At 40.8% G+C, this 19735-nt stretch overlaps 1 pseudogene; it reads right to left on the reverse strand.

Annotated features, from left to right (window-relative positions):
* Positions 1-18067: 18067 nt before the first annotated feature.
* Positions 18068-18783, reverse strand: LOC704934 (small ribosomal subunit protein uS5 pseudogene; annotated as a pseudogene).
* Between the last annotated feature and the right edge of the window lie 952 nt (positions 18784-19735).

Raw genomic sequence — 19735 nt, forward strand, 5'->3', positions numbered from 1 at the left:
TTGCAGTGAGCCGAGAGCGCACCATTGCACTCCAGCCTGAGTGACAGAGTGAGACTCAGTCTCAAAAAATAAATAAATAAATAATAGATAAATAAATAAATAAATACTGAAATATTTATGAGTAAAATTATATGAAATCTGAAATTTGCTTCAAATGGGTAAAGAGTGAGAAATAAGATGAAATAAGATAGTCCATGAACTAATTATCATTGAGGCTGGAAGACCAGTACATGGGAGTTTATTGTACTTTTCTCTTTACTTTTATATACACTAGAAACTTTCCTTAATCAAATATTTTTTAAATCTATATTACCAATTAAAAAACAGCTACAATGTATTGAACAATTAACATAAATCATCATTTTTTAAATCTTAGCAACACAGTAGTACCTACTGTGAGGTAGGTACTATTACCATAATCTCCATTTTAGAGGTAAGGAAACTGAGGCTTGCAGAGGTTAATTAATGTATCAAAGATCACATAGCAAAAGACTCAAATCCACGTACTAAGTAACCATTGTCTCATCAGTGGGTTTTCTGGAGACTGCATAATGATGCCAAGCCATGTGTCTAGGTTTGCATGAAATGAGAACAGAAGCTGTCCTTGGGGACAGTTGGCATCTGGGTTTCAGCCATTCAAAAACTTTGGCTGGGCACAGTGGCTCACGCGTGTAATCCCAGCACTTTGAGAGGCCAAGGCGGACGGATTACCTGAGGTCAGGAGTTCGCAACCAGCCTGGCCGACATGGTAAAACCCTATCTCTACTAAAAATACAAAAAATTAGCCTTACGTGGTGGTGCACACCTTAATCCCAGCTACTCAGGAGACTGACACAGGAGAATCGCTTGAAGCCGGGAGGTGGAGGTTGCAGTGAGCCAAGATCATGCCACTGCACTCCAGCCTGGGCAGTCGACAGAGCAAAACTCTCTCTCAAATAAATAAATAAATAAATAAATAAATAAATAAATAAATCTCCAAAATACATAACAAAAATAATTGGGAAAACAATAGCATGTCCAAGCCGTGCCAAGGAAAATGTATCACTACTTCTAATCATAGTAAAAAGCCTATTTAGACCAACACGTTATCAAAAAAAGTATTACCGAGCCTTTCAAGGAATGAAAAAGCAGGCATAATACTTGTAGACAGGCAAAGAGACATATGGTCCTCAAGGGAATATGAATTTGAATGGAAAAATTTGAACAATGGAGAACAGCCTGCCTCTTACATCCCCTGATGTATGAAGTTTGGTCCATTTCCAATAGCAATCAGAAGCTTCTGGCAGTGGCCCAGCTGGCCTGCCTGTAAGACCATCTGGGAGAAAGGGAAGTGTCTGCCACACACTGGTCAGGCTGACACCAGCACTGAACTGTTTGTTCATTCCTGCAGTGCCTGCGGAGCTGCTATATAAGGTTGGAGGAGTGACATCAACTCTAAACCATTCACAACTCCAAAGAAATTAACTTGTCTGATCAAGATATTAAAGGGGACTTTTGGTCAGGCACAGTGGCTCAGACCTGCAATCCCAGCACTTCGGAAGGCCGAGGCAGGAGGATTGCTTGAGCCCATGAATTTGAGACCAGCCTGGGCAACATAGCAAGACCTTGTCTCAATTTTTTTTTTAATAAAATTAAAAAAAAAAAACTAAAAGGGTCATGTGAGGTGGCTCATGCCCGTAATCCCAGCACTTTGGGAGGCCGAGGCAGAAGGATTACTTGAACCCAAGAGTTTTAGATCAGCCCAGGCATATAGGGAGATCTCCTCTCTACAAAAATACAAAAACTAGCTAGGCATGGTGGCACACACCTGTAGTCCCAGCTACTCAGGAAGCCGAGGTGGGAAGATGACTTGAGCCTGAGAGGTCAAGCCTGCAGTGAGCCATGCACGCCACTGCACTTCAGCCAGGGTGACAGAGACCCTGTCTCCTAAAAGAAAAGAAAAGAAAAGAAAAGAAAAGAAAAGAAAAGAAAAGAAAAGAAAAATATAAATAAATAAAGAAGACTTTTCAGAAACGTAATGAACAAGCTTAGAATAACTTAATACCAAGTTTTTAAAAAATTGGTCTGGAGTTCATCCCCGGTCTAATTAAGACCACTATTATCTTTTCTCCTAAATATAAGTCAGGATAGCTATCTTCATTATTCTGCTTGTATCTAACGACCCAGACATTAAGTCTCTGACTTTAATATATAGCTTTGAGGTTGAAAACTGTTATCTACCCAACACATTCTGTTGTGGGAGGAGAATGCTTTTTATGTCATAAGAGACCAGACTAATTCTTTATTCTTTTCTAAGAAACAGAGATAAATATTCACAAGGATTCTTCAAACACCAGAGATAAAATACTGGATCATAAAAACGTGATTTTTAAAAAATTTTACTAGATTCATAAGTAAAACAAGATGAATTTGAACCATATACAACCAGAGTTGTTTCACCACAAATTTATGATTCTAAAGGCTTTCACATGGTAATAAGAGGTGAGAAATTAAAAGAAAGAGTAGAGGCAGGCATGGTGGTTTATGCCTGTAATCCCAGCACTTTGGAAGGCTGAGTCAGGAGGATTGCTTGAGGCCAGGAATTCGAGACCAGCCTGGGTAACATAGCCAGACTCTGTCTCTACAAAAAATTTAAAAATTAACTGACTGTGGTGGTGTATACCTGTAGTCCTAGCTACTCTGAAGGCTGAGGCAGGAGGATCGCTTGAACCCAGGAGTTTGAGATCACAGTGAGCTTTGATCACACTACTGCACTCCAGCCTGAGTGACAGAACAAGACCCTGTCTGTTAAAAAAAAAAAAAAAAAAAAAAAAAAGTAGAGAAAATGCAGAATCAATCACTATAATTAGAAAAATCTAAAATATTATAGATTTCCTATTTTATCAGTTTTTTCCACTGAAGAGAATATGTCAACATTTTGTATGCAATCAGAGAAATAATAGGTGCCCAATTGTTGAAAAGACATAACTGCAAATCAAGTCCACCATCACACTCAGATTACTGATAATGTAGATGCTGTCATCCTCATTTTCAGTTTTGGAAAGCACTTATTTATCATTCACTTACGTAACTCTCTTCCCTTCTATAGGTCAAAGCAATATAGATTGTATACATATTCATTCATTTAACAAATGCAGCAGTAAGTTTGACAAACTACTGTATTATATGCCAGACACTGTGCTCAGAACTCGGAATACAACTCTGAATAAAACAGACATGGTCCCTGCCTATATGAAGCTCTGGGAGGGACAAATAACTGAACAGATCATTACAATAGAGAGTAAGAAGATATTAGGAATTAATGTAATCTCAACTATGGTGATGACTAGAAAGGGAAATACAGCGTGCTATGAGATAATATAAGTGGAGTCTAAATTTGAATGTTTATTGTACCAGGAACCTCAGAAATACTTAATGTTGTTAGAATATCCTTATGATCTCTCAAATTTCCCAAACTTTCTTCCAAATAGGCAGTCATGTGATTAGTTTTGGCCAATGGGTTGGGTGGAGAAGTGTATCATTTCTAGGAGGAAGCATTTTTTTTCCTTTTTTTTTTTGAGACAGAGTCTCACTCTGTCTCCCAGGCTAGACTGCAGTGGTGCGATCTTGGCTCACTGCAACATCTGCCTCTTGGGTACAAGTAATTCTCCTGCCTCAGCATCCCGAGTAGCTGGGACTACAGGCACACACCAGCTAATTTTTGTATTTTTTTGTAGAGATGGAGTTTCGCCATGTTGGCGAGGCTGGTCTCGAATTCCTCACCTCAAGTGATCCACCTGCCTCGGCCTCCTAAAATGCTGGGATTACAGGGGTGAGCCACTGCACCTTGCCAAGCAGGCACCATTTAAGAGACAGAGCTACTCTCTAGCTCTTTCCTCTCCAGCCACTACAGTCATGGAGGCCACGTATTGAGATGAAGTTTCAAAAGATGGAGGTAGCCTACATTGCTAGGTCACAACAAAGACAGGTACCCTGGAAAGTTGCTGACATTCATCAAATGTCCACAACTTTGTTGTGCCAAACCACTGAGATTTAGAAGTTATTACCACAACATGGCCTATTCTTCCTTGCCCATACTCTCAAAGGAGTCACATTCATTCTTATGACATCTCTCCATTTTGCCAATGCAGAAATGAAGACAGAAACATTTAGAGAGTTGCCTAAAATTAGTCAGTAGTGAAATACAACATCCTGCCTTCCACGTAAGAGCTGTAGTGAAAAGATCAGTATTTTTCGAAACCAGATTGAGACATACTAACTTTAAAATCAATCAATTTAAGTCACAGTTAGGAATTTTTATTTTATTTATTTATGTTTGCTATTCCACAGGGGTTTTGTGGATATTTTTATTATTAATTTAGGTTCAGGGGGTACATGTGCAGGTCTGTTACTTGGTTATATTGTGTAAGGCTGAGGCTTGGGCTTCTAGTGAACTCATCACTTGAATAGTGAACACAGTACCCAATAGGTCATTTTTCAGCCTTATACCTCTTCCCTTCCTCCCCCATTTTGGAGTCCCCAGTGTCTATTTTTTCCATCTTTGTGCCCATGTGTACCTATCGTTTAGCTTCCACTTACAAGGGAGAATGAGTAGTTCTTAATTTTCTACTTCTGAGTTACTTCACTTAAGATAATAACCTCCAGCTTTACCCATGTTGATGTAAGGGACATAATTTCATTCTTTTTTATGGCTGCCTAGTATTCCCAGGTATATGTGTACCACATTTTCTTTATCCAAACAACTGTTGATGGGTGCTTAGGTTGATTTCATGACCTTACTATTATGAACAGTGATAAACATACAAGTGCAGGTATCTTTTTGATAAAATAATTTATTTTCCTTTGGGTAGATACCCAGCAGTGTGATTGCTGAGTTAAATGGTAATTCTATTTTTAGTTCTTTGAGAAATGTCCATACTGTTTTCCACAGTGGTTGAACTAACTTACATTCCCACCAACAGTGTGTAACCATTGCCTTTTCTCCGAATCCTCCCTAGCATCTGTTATTTTTTACTTTTTAATCATAGCCATTCAGGTCGGGAGCAGTGGCTCATGCCTGTAATCCCAGCACTTTGGGAGACCCAGGCAAGTGAATCACTTGAGTTCAGGAGTTCGAGACCAGCCTGGCCAATATGGTGAAACTCTGTCTCTACTAAAAATACAAAAATTAGGTAGGCATGGTGGCGCATACCTGTAATCCCAGCTACTCCAGAAGCTGAGGCAGGAGAATCACTTGAACCAGGAGGTGGAGGTTGCAGTGAGCCAAGACTGTGCCACTGCACCCCAGAGTGAGACTCTGTCTCAGAACAACAACAACAAAAAAAACCATAGCCATTCTGTCTGGTATGAGATGGTATCTCATTTTGGTTTTAATTTGCATCCCTTTGATGATTAGTGATATTGAGGATTTTTTCATGTGTTTGTTGGCTGCTTGTATGCCTTCTTTTGAGGAATGTCTGTTCATGTCCTTTGTCCACTTTTTAATGGAGTTATTTTGTTTTTTCTTGTTGATTTGTTTAAGTTCACCATCAGAAGTTTTTAAAAAATAAATTAGGACACACTAACCTTGGGTAAAAAACACCAAGGTGCACTCCATTAAGTGTTTTGCTTTAGGAAACTTTTGTTAAAAACATATATACATATAAACATTTTATTACATTACACATACATACACATATGTATGCATCAGAGACCTGTCATGTAAAATGCATTTCTTACTGTGTCATGGACAAATAGATTTGAAAAATATTACATTAGACTGCACAATAATTGTTTAATGAGAGCCATTTAGATGAAGCAATATAAGAATATTAATGAAGTGGCTGGGCACAGTGGCTCACGTCTGTAATCCCAGCATTTTGGGAGGCCGAGGCGGAAGGATCACTTAAGGGCAGGAGTTTGAGACCAGCCTGGCCAACATGGCGAAGCTCCCTCTCTACTAAAAATACAAAAATTAGCCTGACATGGTGGTGGGTGCCTGTAGTTCCAGCTACTCAGGAGCCTGAGGCAGGAGAATCGTTTGAACCCAGGAGGTGGAGGTTGTAGTGAGCTAAGATCGTGCCACTACACTCCAGCCTGGGAGACAAAGTGAGCCTCTGTCCTAGAAAAAAAGAAAAAGAAAATAAAATAGTATTTATGAAGTGAATGCATTGTTTTTATACCATTTTACAAGAAGCTTTGTTATCGGGGAAAACATAGTACAGCATAATTATAGATTCATTCTAAGATGTCACCAAAAAATGTTATTACATAATTAAAGTTAAATGTGTAAAATTAAAGTTAAATGTTTCATAATTGATATTAAATGTAAGAAAATGTTAAGTGGCCAGGCATGGTGGCTCACACCTGTAATCCCAGCACTTCGGGAGGCCAAGGCAGGTGAATTGCCTGAGCTCAGGAGTTCGAGACCAGCCTGAGCAACATGGCAAGACCCTGTCTTTATTTTTTTTAATTAAATATATATATATATTTATAGGAAAACATTAAATGAATCATTGGCAGCAGGAAAACAAAAGTCAGGATTTGGATTCACTCATTCATCCATCCATTCATCCAAAAAAAACATTTATTGAGCATCTGCCAGGTGCCAAATACTGAGCCAGGGTCTGAGAAAATGACTATGTATAAAACAGAAATGTGTTCTGCCCTTATGGAGCTTATATTCTAAGCAAAGAAGACAGACATGAGATTTTTTTAATACACGTTTAGTTATTGAGCTATGATTGTAGTGAGTGTAAGGAAGAGAAGAAGACCTCAAATGCAGCAGTGTGCTAGTAAATGATTAACAACCGGAGCTCCAAGAAAAAAACTTTTCGCATATCTAGATACATGTGTTTGTTATAAATTTTACTGACATAAAGGATATATAGTACACAATTTTAAAATAACAATAAAACATACAATACTCTATTTTAAATTCAGTGTACACCATTGATTCTCATGGAATGTTTTCACAGGTTTTTTATGAATTCTTTTATCTGTAGCCAATATATGGTTGCAACTAAGGAAAGATTTCATTCTAACATAAGTGTTGGTGGATACTTTCATTTATGTTGAAGAGTAAGATGAAAGAGAAACAATATTTCTGTCAGAACTTGACTCAATTGTCAATTAAGTGAGTGACTTTGCAGAATCAGATTAATAGCTTCAAATACTTGAAGAATATTTTCTCAATTTCTCAATTTTTGTGCTAGTCACAAAGGAACTGTTTTAGCCATGAAACACTTTTAAGTTTAATCTGCATTACTAACATTTTCTCTATCCGTTTTTTAAGTATAAACAACCAGTAAAACAACAAATCACATTCCTGCGACATTTGCAGATTTCCCTGGTGGAAATCTCCATGGGAACACGGTAGCTGATTTCAGCCACCAAGGTGGCATCACAGGACATGGGAACACAGGGTTGGGAAGAGCTTTCTTTGCAGTAGCACATCATTACATAATGTTTCCATCATACAGATGGAATAAATACAAATAACCTCAAGATCTCAAATAATAGTAACACATTGTAAAATAATTGGGGCATGAAGAACTTTTAGTATTGATCTTTGTTTTGAATATAACTTATTTGATTGTAAGGTGTATATAATTTATTTATTATGTATTTATTTATTATTTATTTGTGGAGACAGGGATCTCACTCTGTTGCCCAGGCTGGAGTGGAGTAGTGTGATCTTTGCTCACTGCAGCCTCGACCTCCCGGGTTCAAGTGATCCTCCTAAGTAGCTGGGACTACAGGCGTGTGCCACCACACCCAGCTAATTTTTTTGTAAAGACAGAGTTTTGCCATGTTGCCCAAACTGGGAAGGGGTATATAATTTAATTCTTAATTATGGTTGCGTTTGACAACTGCCCTACAAAATTCTTGAAATTTTAACAATAGGTTCTTTAGAACACACCCTGCCTAAACCCCACAAGATTTGAGAAAGAGTAAACTGAAAATGGGGGAGGATCTTTAGGGAGAAGCGCTGCTCTTATGTGTCCTAGGACAGGGAGGGCTGGATATCATGGAAGACATTGGTGACAGTGGGACCCAAGCCCACTGATGCCAAGTGTAGCTCCCAGAAATTATTCTCCATCAATACCAATAGCCAAGTGAACTTCTCTCTGGCTTCTCCTCCAGAGTAGAGAAAATCCTCCAGAGCAGAGAACAGGCTATGCAGGCAAACAAAAAAAATACTTCTTTTTCTTTTCTTTCTTTTTTTTTTTTTTTTTTTTTTTTTTTTTTTTTACCAGAAGCCCAAACCTCACCAGAACAACAAAATATTTCTAAAATCATTCCTGGCCAGCCACAGTGGCTCATGCCTGTAGTCCCAACACTTTGGGAGGCCGAGCTGCTTGAGCCCAGGAGTTTGAGACCAGTCTGGGAACATGGTGAAATCCCATCTCTATAAAAAATGGAAAAATTAGTCAGGCATGGTGGCAGGCCTGTAGTCATAGCTACCCGGGAGGCTGAGGCAAGAAAATCACCTGAGCCTGGGAGGTCGAAGCTGCAGTGAGCCATGATCATGCCACTGCACTCCAGCCCAGGTGACAGAGAGACAGCTTGTCTCCAAAATAAATAAATAGATACATAAATAAAATCATTCCCTCTTTAGTCCCTTCTCATTATCTCTTTATTCTCCTTAAAACGGCTGCTGGATTTTTTAACATGGAGTATATTTCAGATTTTACTTCTCTTACCTCCAACATCTCTCTATCAGCTTGTTGAAATCCCTTTAACAGCACAAAAATTATTTTATTCCAAAGTTTAATTTAGGCTGGGTGGGTGGGCATAGTGGCTCACACCTGTAATCCCAGCACTTTTGGAGGCTGAGGCAGGAGGGTCACCTGAGCCTAGGAGTTTGAGACCAGCCTGGGCTACAGAGTGAGACCATATCTTTGCAAAAAATAAAAACACTAGCCAGGCATGGTGGCACACACCTGTGGTCCCAGCTACTCAGGAGGCTGAGCAGGGAGGATTGCGTGAGGCCAGGAAGTCAAGGCTTCAGTGGGCTATGATCATGCCACTGCACTCCAGCCTGGGCAACAGAGCAAGATCCTGTCTCAATAAATAAATAAATAAATAAATAGGCTGGGCACGGTGGCTCACACCTGTAAGCCCAGCACTTTGGGAGGCCAAGGCAGGTGGATCACTTGAGGTCAGAAGTTGGAGACCAGCCTGGCCAACATGGCAAAATCCTATCTCTACTAAAAATACAAAAATGCATGTGCCAGGTGTGGTGACTACTCAGGGAGGCTGAAGCATGAGAATCGCTTGAATCTGGGAGGTAGAAGTTGCAGTGAGCCAATATGGCACCATTGCACTCCAACCCGGGCAACAGAGCAAGACCCTATCTCAAAATAATTAATTAATTAATTAATTAAAATAAAATTGAATTTAAAAGACTAAAAAATGTGTTTTTAAGTAACACAGTCATGCGAATAGTCCATAGTAAGGGATAGGCTCACAGTCCATCAGTAAATAGTGATGCATGAGATCCTTTCCTGTTTGATAGCCTGATGAGAATACTGGGAAATACAAAGACTACTGAGTAGGGTAGGAAGCCAACTCAGAGAGCTAAAGTTGCTACTGTTTACCAACTTACTTGGACCAAACAGAAGATGTTAATGGGGATACCTTTAAATATCGTCGCTTGTGGCCGGGCTCAGTAGCTCACATCTGTAATCCCAACACTTTGGAAGGCCAAGGCCGGTGGATCACCTGAGGTCAGGAGTTCGAGAACAGCCTGGCTGACAAAGCGAAACCCCGCCTCTACTAAAAATACAAAAAATAGCTGGGCGTGGTGACATGCACCTATAGTCCCAGTTACTTGGGAGGCTGACGCAGGAGAATCACTTGAGCCCAAGAGGCAGAGGTTGTAGTGAGCCAAGATTGCTCCACTGCACTCCAGCCTGGGCAACAGAGTGAGGCTCGTCTCAATCAATCAATCAATCAATATCATGGCTTGAGACAACACAGCAACATCTCCATAACCCAGCACTTTGTGTTTTAACATAATCCAGCAAAATAAAGGAGTCTCCTTCTCTGCTGGGAGTGGTAGCTCACGCCTGTAGTCCCAGCTATTCGGGAAGCTGAGGATGAGGATCAGTTGAGCCCAGGAGTTCAAGGCTGCAGTGAGCTGCTATGATCATGCCACTGCATTTTATCCCGGAAGAAAGAGTGAGACCCATCTCCAAAAAAAAAAAAAAAGAGAAAAAAAGTTCATGAATCACTAAAAGGATTCCCTGCAGTAGTTAAGACAAACTTTCATCTTACTAAAAAAGTATGTAATGTTTAAATTACTTTTTAAAACATTACGTTGTAATTATTTGTGTATATGTTTGCCTTCCCCAAAGAGAAGTAAACTTCTCTTCTAAATTGTGTCTTGGGCCGGGCACGGTGGCTCATGCCTGTAACCCCAGTACTTTGGGAGGCCAAGGAAGGCAGATCACCTGAGGTCAGGAATTCAAGACCAGCCTTGCCAAAATGGTGCAACCTCCTCTCTACTAAAAATACAGAAAATTAACTGGGTATGGTGGCCAGCGCCTGTAATACCAGTTACTCTGGAGGCTGAGGCAGGAGAATCACTTGAACCTGGGAGGTGGAGGTTGCAGTGAGCCAAGATCACGCCATTGCACTCCAGCCTGGGCAACAAGAGGAAAACTCTGTCTCAAAATAAATAAATAAATAATAATAAATTGTGTCTCCCAAAAATTTGTATGTTGAAGCCCTAACCCCTAATATGTTGGTTGTATTTGGAGTAAAGAAATAATTAAGGTTAAATGAGGTCATAAGAGTGGGGCCCTAATTTGATAGGAGAAACCAGAGGGCTCGCTCGATCTCTCTCCAGCATGCTACAAAATTGAGAAGGCAGCTGTCTGCAAGCCAGGAAGAGGGCCCTCTCCAGGACCCAAATCAGCCCACACCCTGATCTGGACTTCTCAGGCCCCAGAACTGTGAGAAATAGGTTTCTATTGTTTAAGCCCCCCAGTCTATGGTATTTTGTTATAGCAGCTGAGGCTGACTAATCCAGAGGGATTCTATGCTATGTATGTTTCTAGATGTGACACATAGAAGCACCCGGCACAGAGAAGGAACTCACAAAGAGGACCTTGAAATAAGTGAGGCAATATATATTGTATCTGTTCTTTGTGTTTAAGATCCTCAGACCCTCAGTCTAGCTTGATTCCCTTCTGTCCATAGCACCAAGAAAAATTATCCTTTTCCACCGTTCACAGGAATCTATCTCACCTAGCAAATAACTCAGGACAAATGTTTAAGAGGCTTTCTGTCCTCACTTATTCATTAATCTCCCCTGTCAGCTAGATTCACTGTTTCTTGATTGATACCTTCTCTAACACAGCTATATCCCATCCAGTGGTATGCTGGTAAATGTTTAACAACCAGCTCTTAGGCAGTGGCATGGGAGAGAGACCCGATTGGTAGGTAGCACTTGCCAGTTTCAGTGGCATAGATATGCTTTAATGAGGGCTGATTTCAAGCTACTAGTGTGACTTCATTAAATGCATATTTGAGAAGAGATGAACATAACAGACTCTCACAACCCTACTTTAGCTCACCATTGATTTTCATCTTATCAATAGACAGTGGTTACCAGCATGACCTTGAAGTTGGACAAAGCTAAAATCTAGTCCCAACTCTACTACTGTGTGATGCTGGGCAACTTGTTTAATGTCTCCAAGCGTCCATTTCCTTATTCATAAACTGGAGATAATAATAGCTACCTTAGTTCATAAGTATTAAATGAGAGAAGGCATATCAAGTGCTTACCACAGTGGCTAGCACATAGTAGGTGCTTAAGAAATATTAGCTATTTCATGTTCAGAAGGCAGATTTAGAAAAAAGAAATATTAACTACTATCATCGTCATCGTCGTCTTTATTAACCCCTACCCTCTGAGGTCACCATTCAGCACTTACTCAGATCCATAGATATCACCTGCTCATCTGCATGGCTTGCTAGGGGTCACAGGCATCCATACTTCATCTGGTTTATTGTATAATATTTGCATAAACATTAGCACCCAAAAATCCTGTTTTATTTTTGTTACTCAACTTTAAACTAGTAGGACATAGGTCTGGAATATTTGCCACTGACCATGAATGAGACTAATTTACTTCTGTAACAGGAAGAGAGAAACAGAGCCTGCCATTTGTTGAGTACCTACTTTGTGGCCCACAAGGCCTTGTGCTAGAGATTTTCCCTGTTATCTCAGGTAATCCTCATAACAACCAGGAGATATTAAATATTTGTCTCATTTCTATGGATGAGAAAACTAAAGCTCAAAGAAATTAAGTCACTTGCCTGAGGTCACACAGCTGGTGATAGAAACCCAGGACTCTTCTGGCTGATCCCAAAGACACTCTTGGCAGTGTGCCATGGCACTAACCTCAGTAAGAATACCCAGGTGGTGAGATGACAGGCTAAAGCAATTGAAGAATGCACTGGCTGCCTGCCATACTGGCCAGTAGCGAAGGTCTTGGACAATTAAGTCCAGATTAAATTGAAGCATTTTTGCCCATTATTCTAGTTAAGTTTGAGTTAGCCTGCATGTAACAGAAATTCAATTACAGTGTCTTAAGGAAAATTCTTCTTATGTAACAAGAAGTCCAGAAGGAGGCTCCTTTCACTTCCTGATCATCCATTGTTTGTGTGTGGCTTTCTTCTTCATGGTCATAGAGAGCTACCCCATCTCCAGGTATTACATCCATGTTCCAGGCACAAAGAAGGAAAAACACATCTATTCCTAAATATCCTTTTTTTTTTAATAAGGGAAATCATCAATCTCCCAGAATTTTCATCTTGTGGATCTTGCTTATAGCTCATGGGCTGGAACTAGGTCACAAAGCCGCTCCTAGTTGCAGGGGACCCAGAGAAAATTATGTCTCCTTAACTGGACACTCTAATTCTCTAAGCACAATTGAGACTCTGTTACAAAGGGAAATGGAGACCACATACAGGAAAAGCAAGCAACAGGGCGTACCCTTGCATAGATACTCAGAAAAGCCTGGAGTTTTTCAGGGTTCAAAGGAGCATAGAATCATAGGATGAAAATGGAACTTTGTGATCATTGGTCTAGTCCAATTTCTTGCCTAATGAAGGAATTACTCCTTCAACTTCTCTAACAATGATCACCCAGCTTCTGCTGAATACAGATAAAGTGGCAATGTCTGGATGCTTGGCTATTATATGCAGGAGAACAGGATTTAGGGTCAAAGTGTTCGGGTCACATTTTTCTGTTGTGTCAATGGGGGCAAGTCCATCCCTTTTGTCATACGTCTCCTCTACATCTCTCAGATTTTTATCCTTACTCAATTCATTGCTAAAAAAAAACTTCCCCCCAAAATTTTTAATTGTTTGTTCCATAAAACTGTATCATTAATACTAACATTGATGTGTTTTTGGTTTTTTTCCTGAGACAAGGCCTTGCTCTGTTACTCAGGCTGAAGTGCAGTGGTGCAATCACAGCTCACTGCAGCCTTCACCTCCCAGGCTCAAGCAATCCTCCCAGGTCAGCCTCTCCTGTAGCTGGGACTACAGGCATGTGCCACCACACCCAACTAATTTTCTTAGTTTTTTGAAGATGGGGTCTCACTTCAAAGTTGCCCAGCCTACTTTGAGAGTTGCCCAGCCTACTCTCAAACTCCTGGGCTCAAGCAATGCTCTCACCTTGGCCACCCAAAGCACTGTGATTTTAGGTGTGAGCCACTGCCACAGGCCTATTAATGTTATTTTTAAATGAATCAATAAAAAATTTTAAAAATTTTCTCAGATTTAATTTCTATTGTAGTAAATATCAATAGTTATAATCCATATAAATAAAAGCTCTTTAGGGTTCTCAATAATTTTTTAGGGTAAATGGGGTCCTGATGCCCAAAATTTTGAGAACCACTAATCTAATTCAGAATCCAAAGGGGGATTTTGAGAACTAGTAATGCCGGCCTAAGACGGTAAATCTACTTATTGGGTAAGTGACTCTACAACATTAAAATAAGAATAAGGATGGTGAAGGCCAGGTGCAGTGGCTCACACCTCTAATCCCAGCACTTTGGAAGGCTGAGGCACAGGATCACCTGAGATAAGGAGTTCGAGACCAGCCTGGCCAACATGGTGAAACCCCATCTCTACTATATAAAAATACAGGAATTAGCCGGGATTGGTGACAGCCACCTGTAATCCCAGCTACTTGGGAGGCTGAAGTGTGAGAATCATTTGAACTGGGAGGCAGAGACTATAGGGAGCCAAGGCTGCAGTTGCGCCACTCCAACCTTGAGCGACAGCACGAGACTCCATCTAAAAAAAAAAAAAAAGAAGAAGAAGAATGGTGAAAGGATGGTGAAGTAACCAAACCCATGCATTAATTATTTTGTGCTTAGTAATAAGTTTCATAAACATCAAGAATATCCTCGTGAGTTTGCAATTGAAGGTGTTTGGAATGTTCAAGAGAATCTGACATATTATAGAAATTTTCCCTTTTTTTAACTTATTGCAGAATGTGTAACAGAGTTTGGTTACATTTATAAACAGTACTTAAATATTTAATATATACTACATTTAGAAATCTGTATATTAATTTAAATGTGTTTAGATTCACAAGAGCTGTGTAAATGCTTACAAAGATTTTGCTTGTTTCAAACCTAACATTTGCACTATTTGAGATATCAGATACATAGTGTTTTATCAATTCTAGATGCACATTTCTTCCTCATTTTAGCAAATGTGCAAAATGGATCTGCATGTCTTACAATCAATATACGATTGTACTGGTGGCAGTTTCCCTTTCTGGTAGTACATAAAATAATGGTGCATTTTACAACTAGTGGCAGTTTAGATTTGATGCTATAGTATGAAACTTGTAAAAGTAGTTTAAAATGTTTAAGAAAACTCAATAAACTACTTTTATTTAGGGAACTTTAACTTGTTAAATTTATAAATTGATGAAACATGGATTTTTTAATGAAAGCAATTTTTCTTAATTTTTACAAAAATGTGTAACATTTATTAATAAAATAACAAGTTGTAAATTTAACTAAGAGGCATAAGAGAAACAAAAGTCTCCAATTTATAATTCTAATTAATTGGACATTCATTAAATATAAGCAAATATAGGCAGCCCTTTCCATGCATAATTTCACCCTCAGCTAAAAACTCAAAAGATGTCATAGAATGGCATGCAGAATGGGGTAACAATCTGCATTGAGAGTTCTTAGTACCAATGGGTTAAGAAATATATTATTGGCTGGGTGCCATGGCTCATGTCTGTAATCCCAGCACTTTGGGAAGCCAAGGTGGGCGGATCACTTGAGGTCAGGAGTTCGAGCCCAGCCTGGCCAACATGGTGAAACCTCATCTCTACCAAAAATACAAAAGTTAGCTGGGTGTGGTGGCACATGTTTGTAATCCCAGCTACTGGGGAGGCTGAGGTGGGAGGATCACTTGAACCCAGGAGGTAAAGGTTGCAGTGAGCTGAGATCATGCCACTGCACTCCAGCCTGGGCGATGGAGTGCGACTCCATCTCAAAAATAGTAATAATAAATTAGCTGGGTGTGGTAAGGCACACCAGTAATCCCAGCTACTCAGGAGGCTGAGGCAGAAGGATCACTTGAGCCCAGAAGTTCAAGTGAGCTACGATTGTGCCATTGCACTCCAGTCTGGGCAATAGAGAAAGCCCCTATCTTTAAAAATGTGTGTGTGTGTGTGTGTGTGTGTGTGTGTGTGTGTGTGTGTGTGTGTGTATAATATATATATATAGGCCTTACACAAACTTTTGGACTTTTTTTCCATAACAAAAATGTTATATACAAGGAGTCCAACTGCCCTGGATAATATGTGGTGAGTTTACAAAGGTTATCCTAGGGGAACACTCATTGTAAGCACTACAAAGACAGAAGAAAATCACCTTACTAGAGGAAGTTCTCTGACTGTAATGGTATTACCTACAAAAGCAAGAAGCAAGCCAATGAGAACACCTTGGTGTGAACCCCTTGGCTTGCCTGTAGTTAATAATATTACCGGGGCCGAGCACAGTGGCTCACACCTGTAATCCCAGCAATTTGTGAGACTGAGGCGGGTGGATAACTTCAGTTCAGGAGTTCAAAACCAGCCTGATCAACATGGTGAAATCCTGTCTGTACTAGAAATACAAAATTAGCCAGGCGTGGTGGTGCATACCTGTAATCCCACCTACTTGGGAGGCTGAAGCAGGAGAATCGCTTGAACCCAGGAGATAGAGGTTGCAGTGAGCCAAGATTGCACCATTGCACTCTAGCCTGGACAACAAGAGCGAAACTCTGTCTCAATAATAATGATAATGATAATATTACCTGCCATTCAGGTTATCAAGCTTGAGTCCTTCTCTGTTCTCATATCCAATCAACAGCCAAATTTTGGTTCTTTGTTTCACAGAGCTTGTCTCTACCCTTCCCACCCCATTCTCACAGCCACCATGACACAATCCAGCCTTTATTCCTTCCCATGAAATGCCTTCTAATTATGGAAACATTTAAAAGTTCAAAATCTAAGTGTGACAGGCATCTCTCTCGATTATTACAAAATTTAATTTAAATAAAAGGTTTGTTTTGCTTTTTTAAGGCGTTATCTATTTTGTCTTCAGCAGATCCCTAAAGAACTAATACAGTACCTGTATGTGGAAACAGTATCTTAAGAGTTCTGCAGTTCTCTTTGCAACGCCCAATCTTTGGTCTCCTGCTGGGACACCGGTCCTTCCAATGTCCATCCACTGTCCCTTCTAAAGCGTCAGAGCAGAAGACTCAGGCTGCCCTCACAGTTGCTCTCAGAATGACCAGCTCAGCCTCTCCAGCCAGGGTCAGAACACCCCAACAAGACCTTCACAGCCAATCAGCTGTTTCTTCTGGCTCCCTTTCAGTCCCAATCTGTAGTCTGTTTAAAGGACTGAAAGTTAAATTTGAGCCAAAGAAATAGCTAGAAGGTGACAACAGCTAAGTCCCCACAGCTTTAAATAGAGTGAGTCGTGTAAGGAGAAGCCTCCCTGGAGGCGCCTACCCGATGAAAGGGATCTCAGGAAAGTCACTGTCTGTGCATCATTCACACGTGCACGGGAGTCAAAGGCCAGGGCGCAGCCAGTTTAGGAAAACAGTGGAGGCAGCAGTGTCTGGCTTTGCTGGGAGACAGATTACTGTCGTTATAATGTATGGGAAACATTCCATTTGTTATGCCAGAGAAAAAGATATTTCACACAACAAATAAGAGGAATGGATCTATTGGTCAGTTATTTCATCTTACTCCAGGAATTACTGAACTTCAGATAAATGATTCTTCATCGTGGAAGATATTTGTTGCCAAAGAGTCCTCTGAAGATAAGGCCAGGCAGGCCTTAAATGTGTGAAATACAAATGTGTAAAATAGAAGTTAACAGGTGAGTGCACCCCCACCTAAAGGCATTCAGATTTTAAGATATTTGAAAACATTGATCTGGTCATACAAAACCAAAACATAGCTGTATGCAAATCTGGCACACAGATGCCGGCTTTCCTCTCTGGCTCTCAGGTTAAGCAAAGAGATTATTAAAATAATCAAAGATCTGGAAACATTTTTCTTTCTTAACTACGTGGTTTAATTTTAGACAGCACGGGTTGACTCCCTGCTGTGAAAGATGAGGTGATTACACTCAAAACAATTTCTCCTACCTACATTTTTCTCCATTTCTCTTCTCATTAATTATAATATATTTTACTTTGCCAGGTTATAAACCATCACATCATGTTCTGTAATTATGATACCCCTAGTTACTTAGTTTTTGTTCCATTTTTAAAAGGGTCTAATGCTCATTTCCAGTTCTTTTACCACTCCTACATTCTTGATTTTGATTCATTTCTTTGGCTGGATTTCAACGTCCAATGGTTTTGTTCGTTAGAGGCTTACTTCTATATCTTTTACACACTAGATTCTAAGTAATACTTTCCCTCTGTTTTTTCATATTTGAGAATGCCTGCTTGTTGACTTTATAACTGAACAGTTTTGTTGGACTACACTTTTTTTTTTAACCGGCTTAATTCATTTTATTTTACTTGTATAAAAACCTTATGTTGTAGCCACAGCTGGAGCCTGGGTCCTCTGCACGTAGACTCTGGGGTGGGTCTTGACAAGGTGGTCAGTGAATTCATGATAGGGAGACTTGTTGAATCCAGTCTCCTTCCAGAGGTCGGGGGTCAAGTAGCTGTAGGTCTTGGAGATGGCATCAAAGGTGGCCTTGGCAAAGTTGCCCAGGGTGGCAGTGCAGCCCTCAGCTGAGGCGTGCAGTCATGGATACTGGCCATCATCAGCAGCTTCTTAGCTACCAGGGTCGAGACGATGCCAGTGTCCCGGGCGCAGGGATGAGGTGCACCAGCACAGAGCCGCAGCGGCCTGTCAACTTGCAAGGGACGGTGTGGGGCTTGCCCAACTTGTGTCCCCAGTAGCCTCTGCGCACGGGGACAATGGAGAGGTTGGCCAGGATAATGGCCCCTCAGGTGGCAGTGGCTACCTCCTTGGAGCACTTAACACCCAGACCAACGTGGCCATTGTAATCCCCTATGGCCACCAGCGCCTTGAACCTGGTGTGCTGGCCAGCACGGATCTGCTTTGGCACCAGCATAATCTTCAAAACCTCATGCTTGAGAGAGGCCCCCAGGAAAAAGTCAATGATCTCAGACTCCTCGATGGGCAGGGAGAAGAAATAGATCTCCTCCAGGGACTTGATCTTCATGCCCTTGACAAGGCTGGCCCAGCTTGGTGATGGGCATCTACTCCTTGGCCTTGGCCTTGCCTCCGCAAGCTCTGCGGCCTCGGCCACGTCCATCCCCAATCATGGCAGCAACCCCGGCCGAGGATGCCACTGCCGCAGCCTCCGCAGAAGACGCCGCGGTTCCCCATCCCAGGGCCCCTTTCTCTCTCCGCTGCCCCCGAGCCATCTACCATTTGGTGTTTTCTCGGAGAAGAAGCGGGCTACACTTTCTTGTCCTCAGAAGTTAGTGGATATTGCTCCATTCCCTTCTGTCCTACAAGCCCAGCCCACTTTCCCTCCTTATAGGAATAAGTGTATTAACATGCATAATATATGAGTATTTTATATATAATATATATATTTATGAGACTATATAATATACATATTTCTTATTATTTTACAGTCTATGACCTCCATATTGATTGCCTTCCACTTATTTTAATCTCCTTGTCCATTTTCTCTGCATTTACTGATTATTATTGTTGTTGTTTTTATCTTTTTTTTTTTTTCCAGAGACAGTGTGGTCTCACTCTGTCACTCAGGCTGGAGTGCAGTGGTGTGATCATAATTCACTGCAACCTCGAACCCCTGGGCTCAAGCAATCCTCCTGTCTCAGCCTCCAGAGTAGCTAGAACTACAGGCATGCGCCACCCCACCAAGCTAATGTTTTGCAGAGGCAGGGTCTCACTATGTTGGCCAGGCTGGTCTCAAACTCCGGGGCTCAAGTGATCCTCCCACCTCGGTCTCCCAAAGTGCTGGGATTACAGGCATGAGCCACTGTGCCTGGCCCTGCATTCGCTGATTATTGTCAGCATTTCCTCCATGACACTAATTCTATTTTCAGTCATGTCTATCCTGTTCCCTGCTCTTCCTAAATTATTTATTAGATCTATGGTGGCTGTCTTTGGGGTCTCAATTAGTTTCCTTAGCTCTGAAAATTTCTCCATTCTTTTCATTCTGTTATTTTATTACCTCATTTTGGGGCC

The sequence above is a fragment of the Macaca mulatta genome, chromosome 8 (genome assembly GCF_049350105.2).
Source record: "Macaca mulatta isolate MMU2019108-1 chromosome 8, T2T-MMU8v2.0, whole genome shotgun sequence".
Taxonomy (NCBI): Eukaryota; Metazoa; Chordata; class Mammalia; order Primates; family Cercopithecidae; genus Macaca; species Macaca mulatta.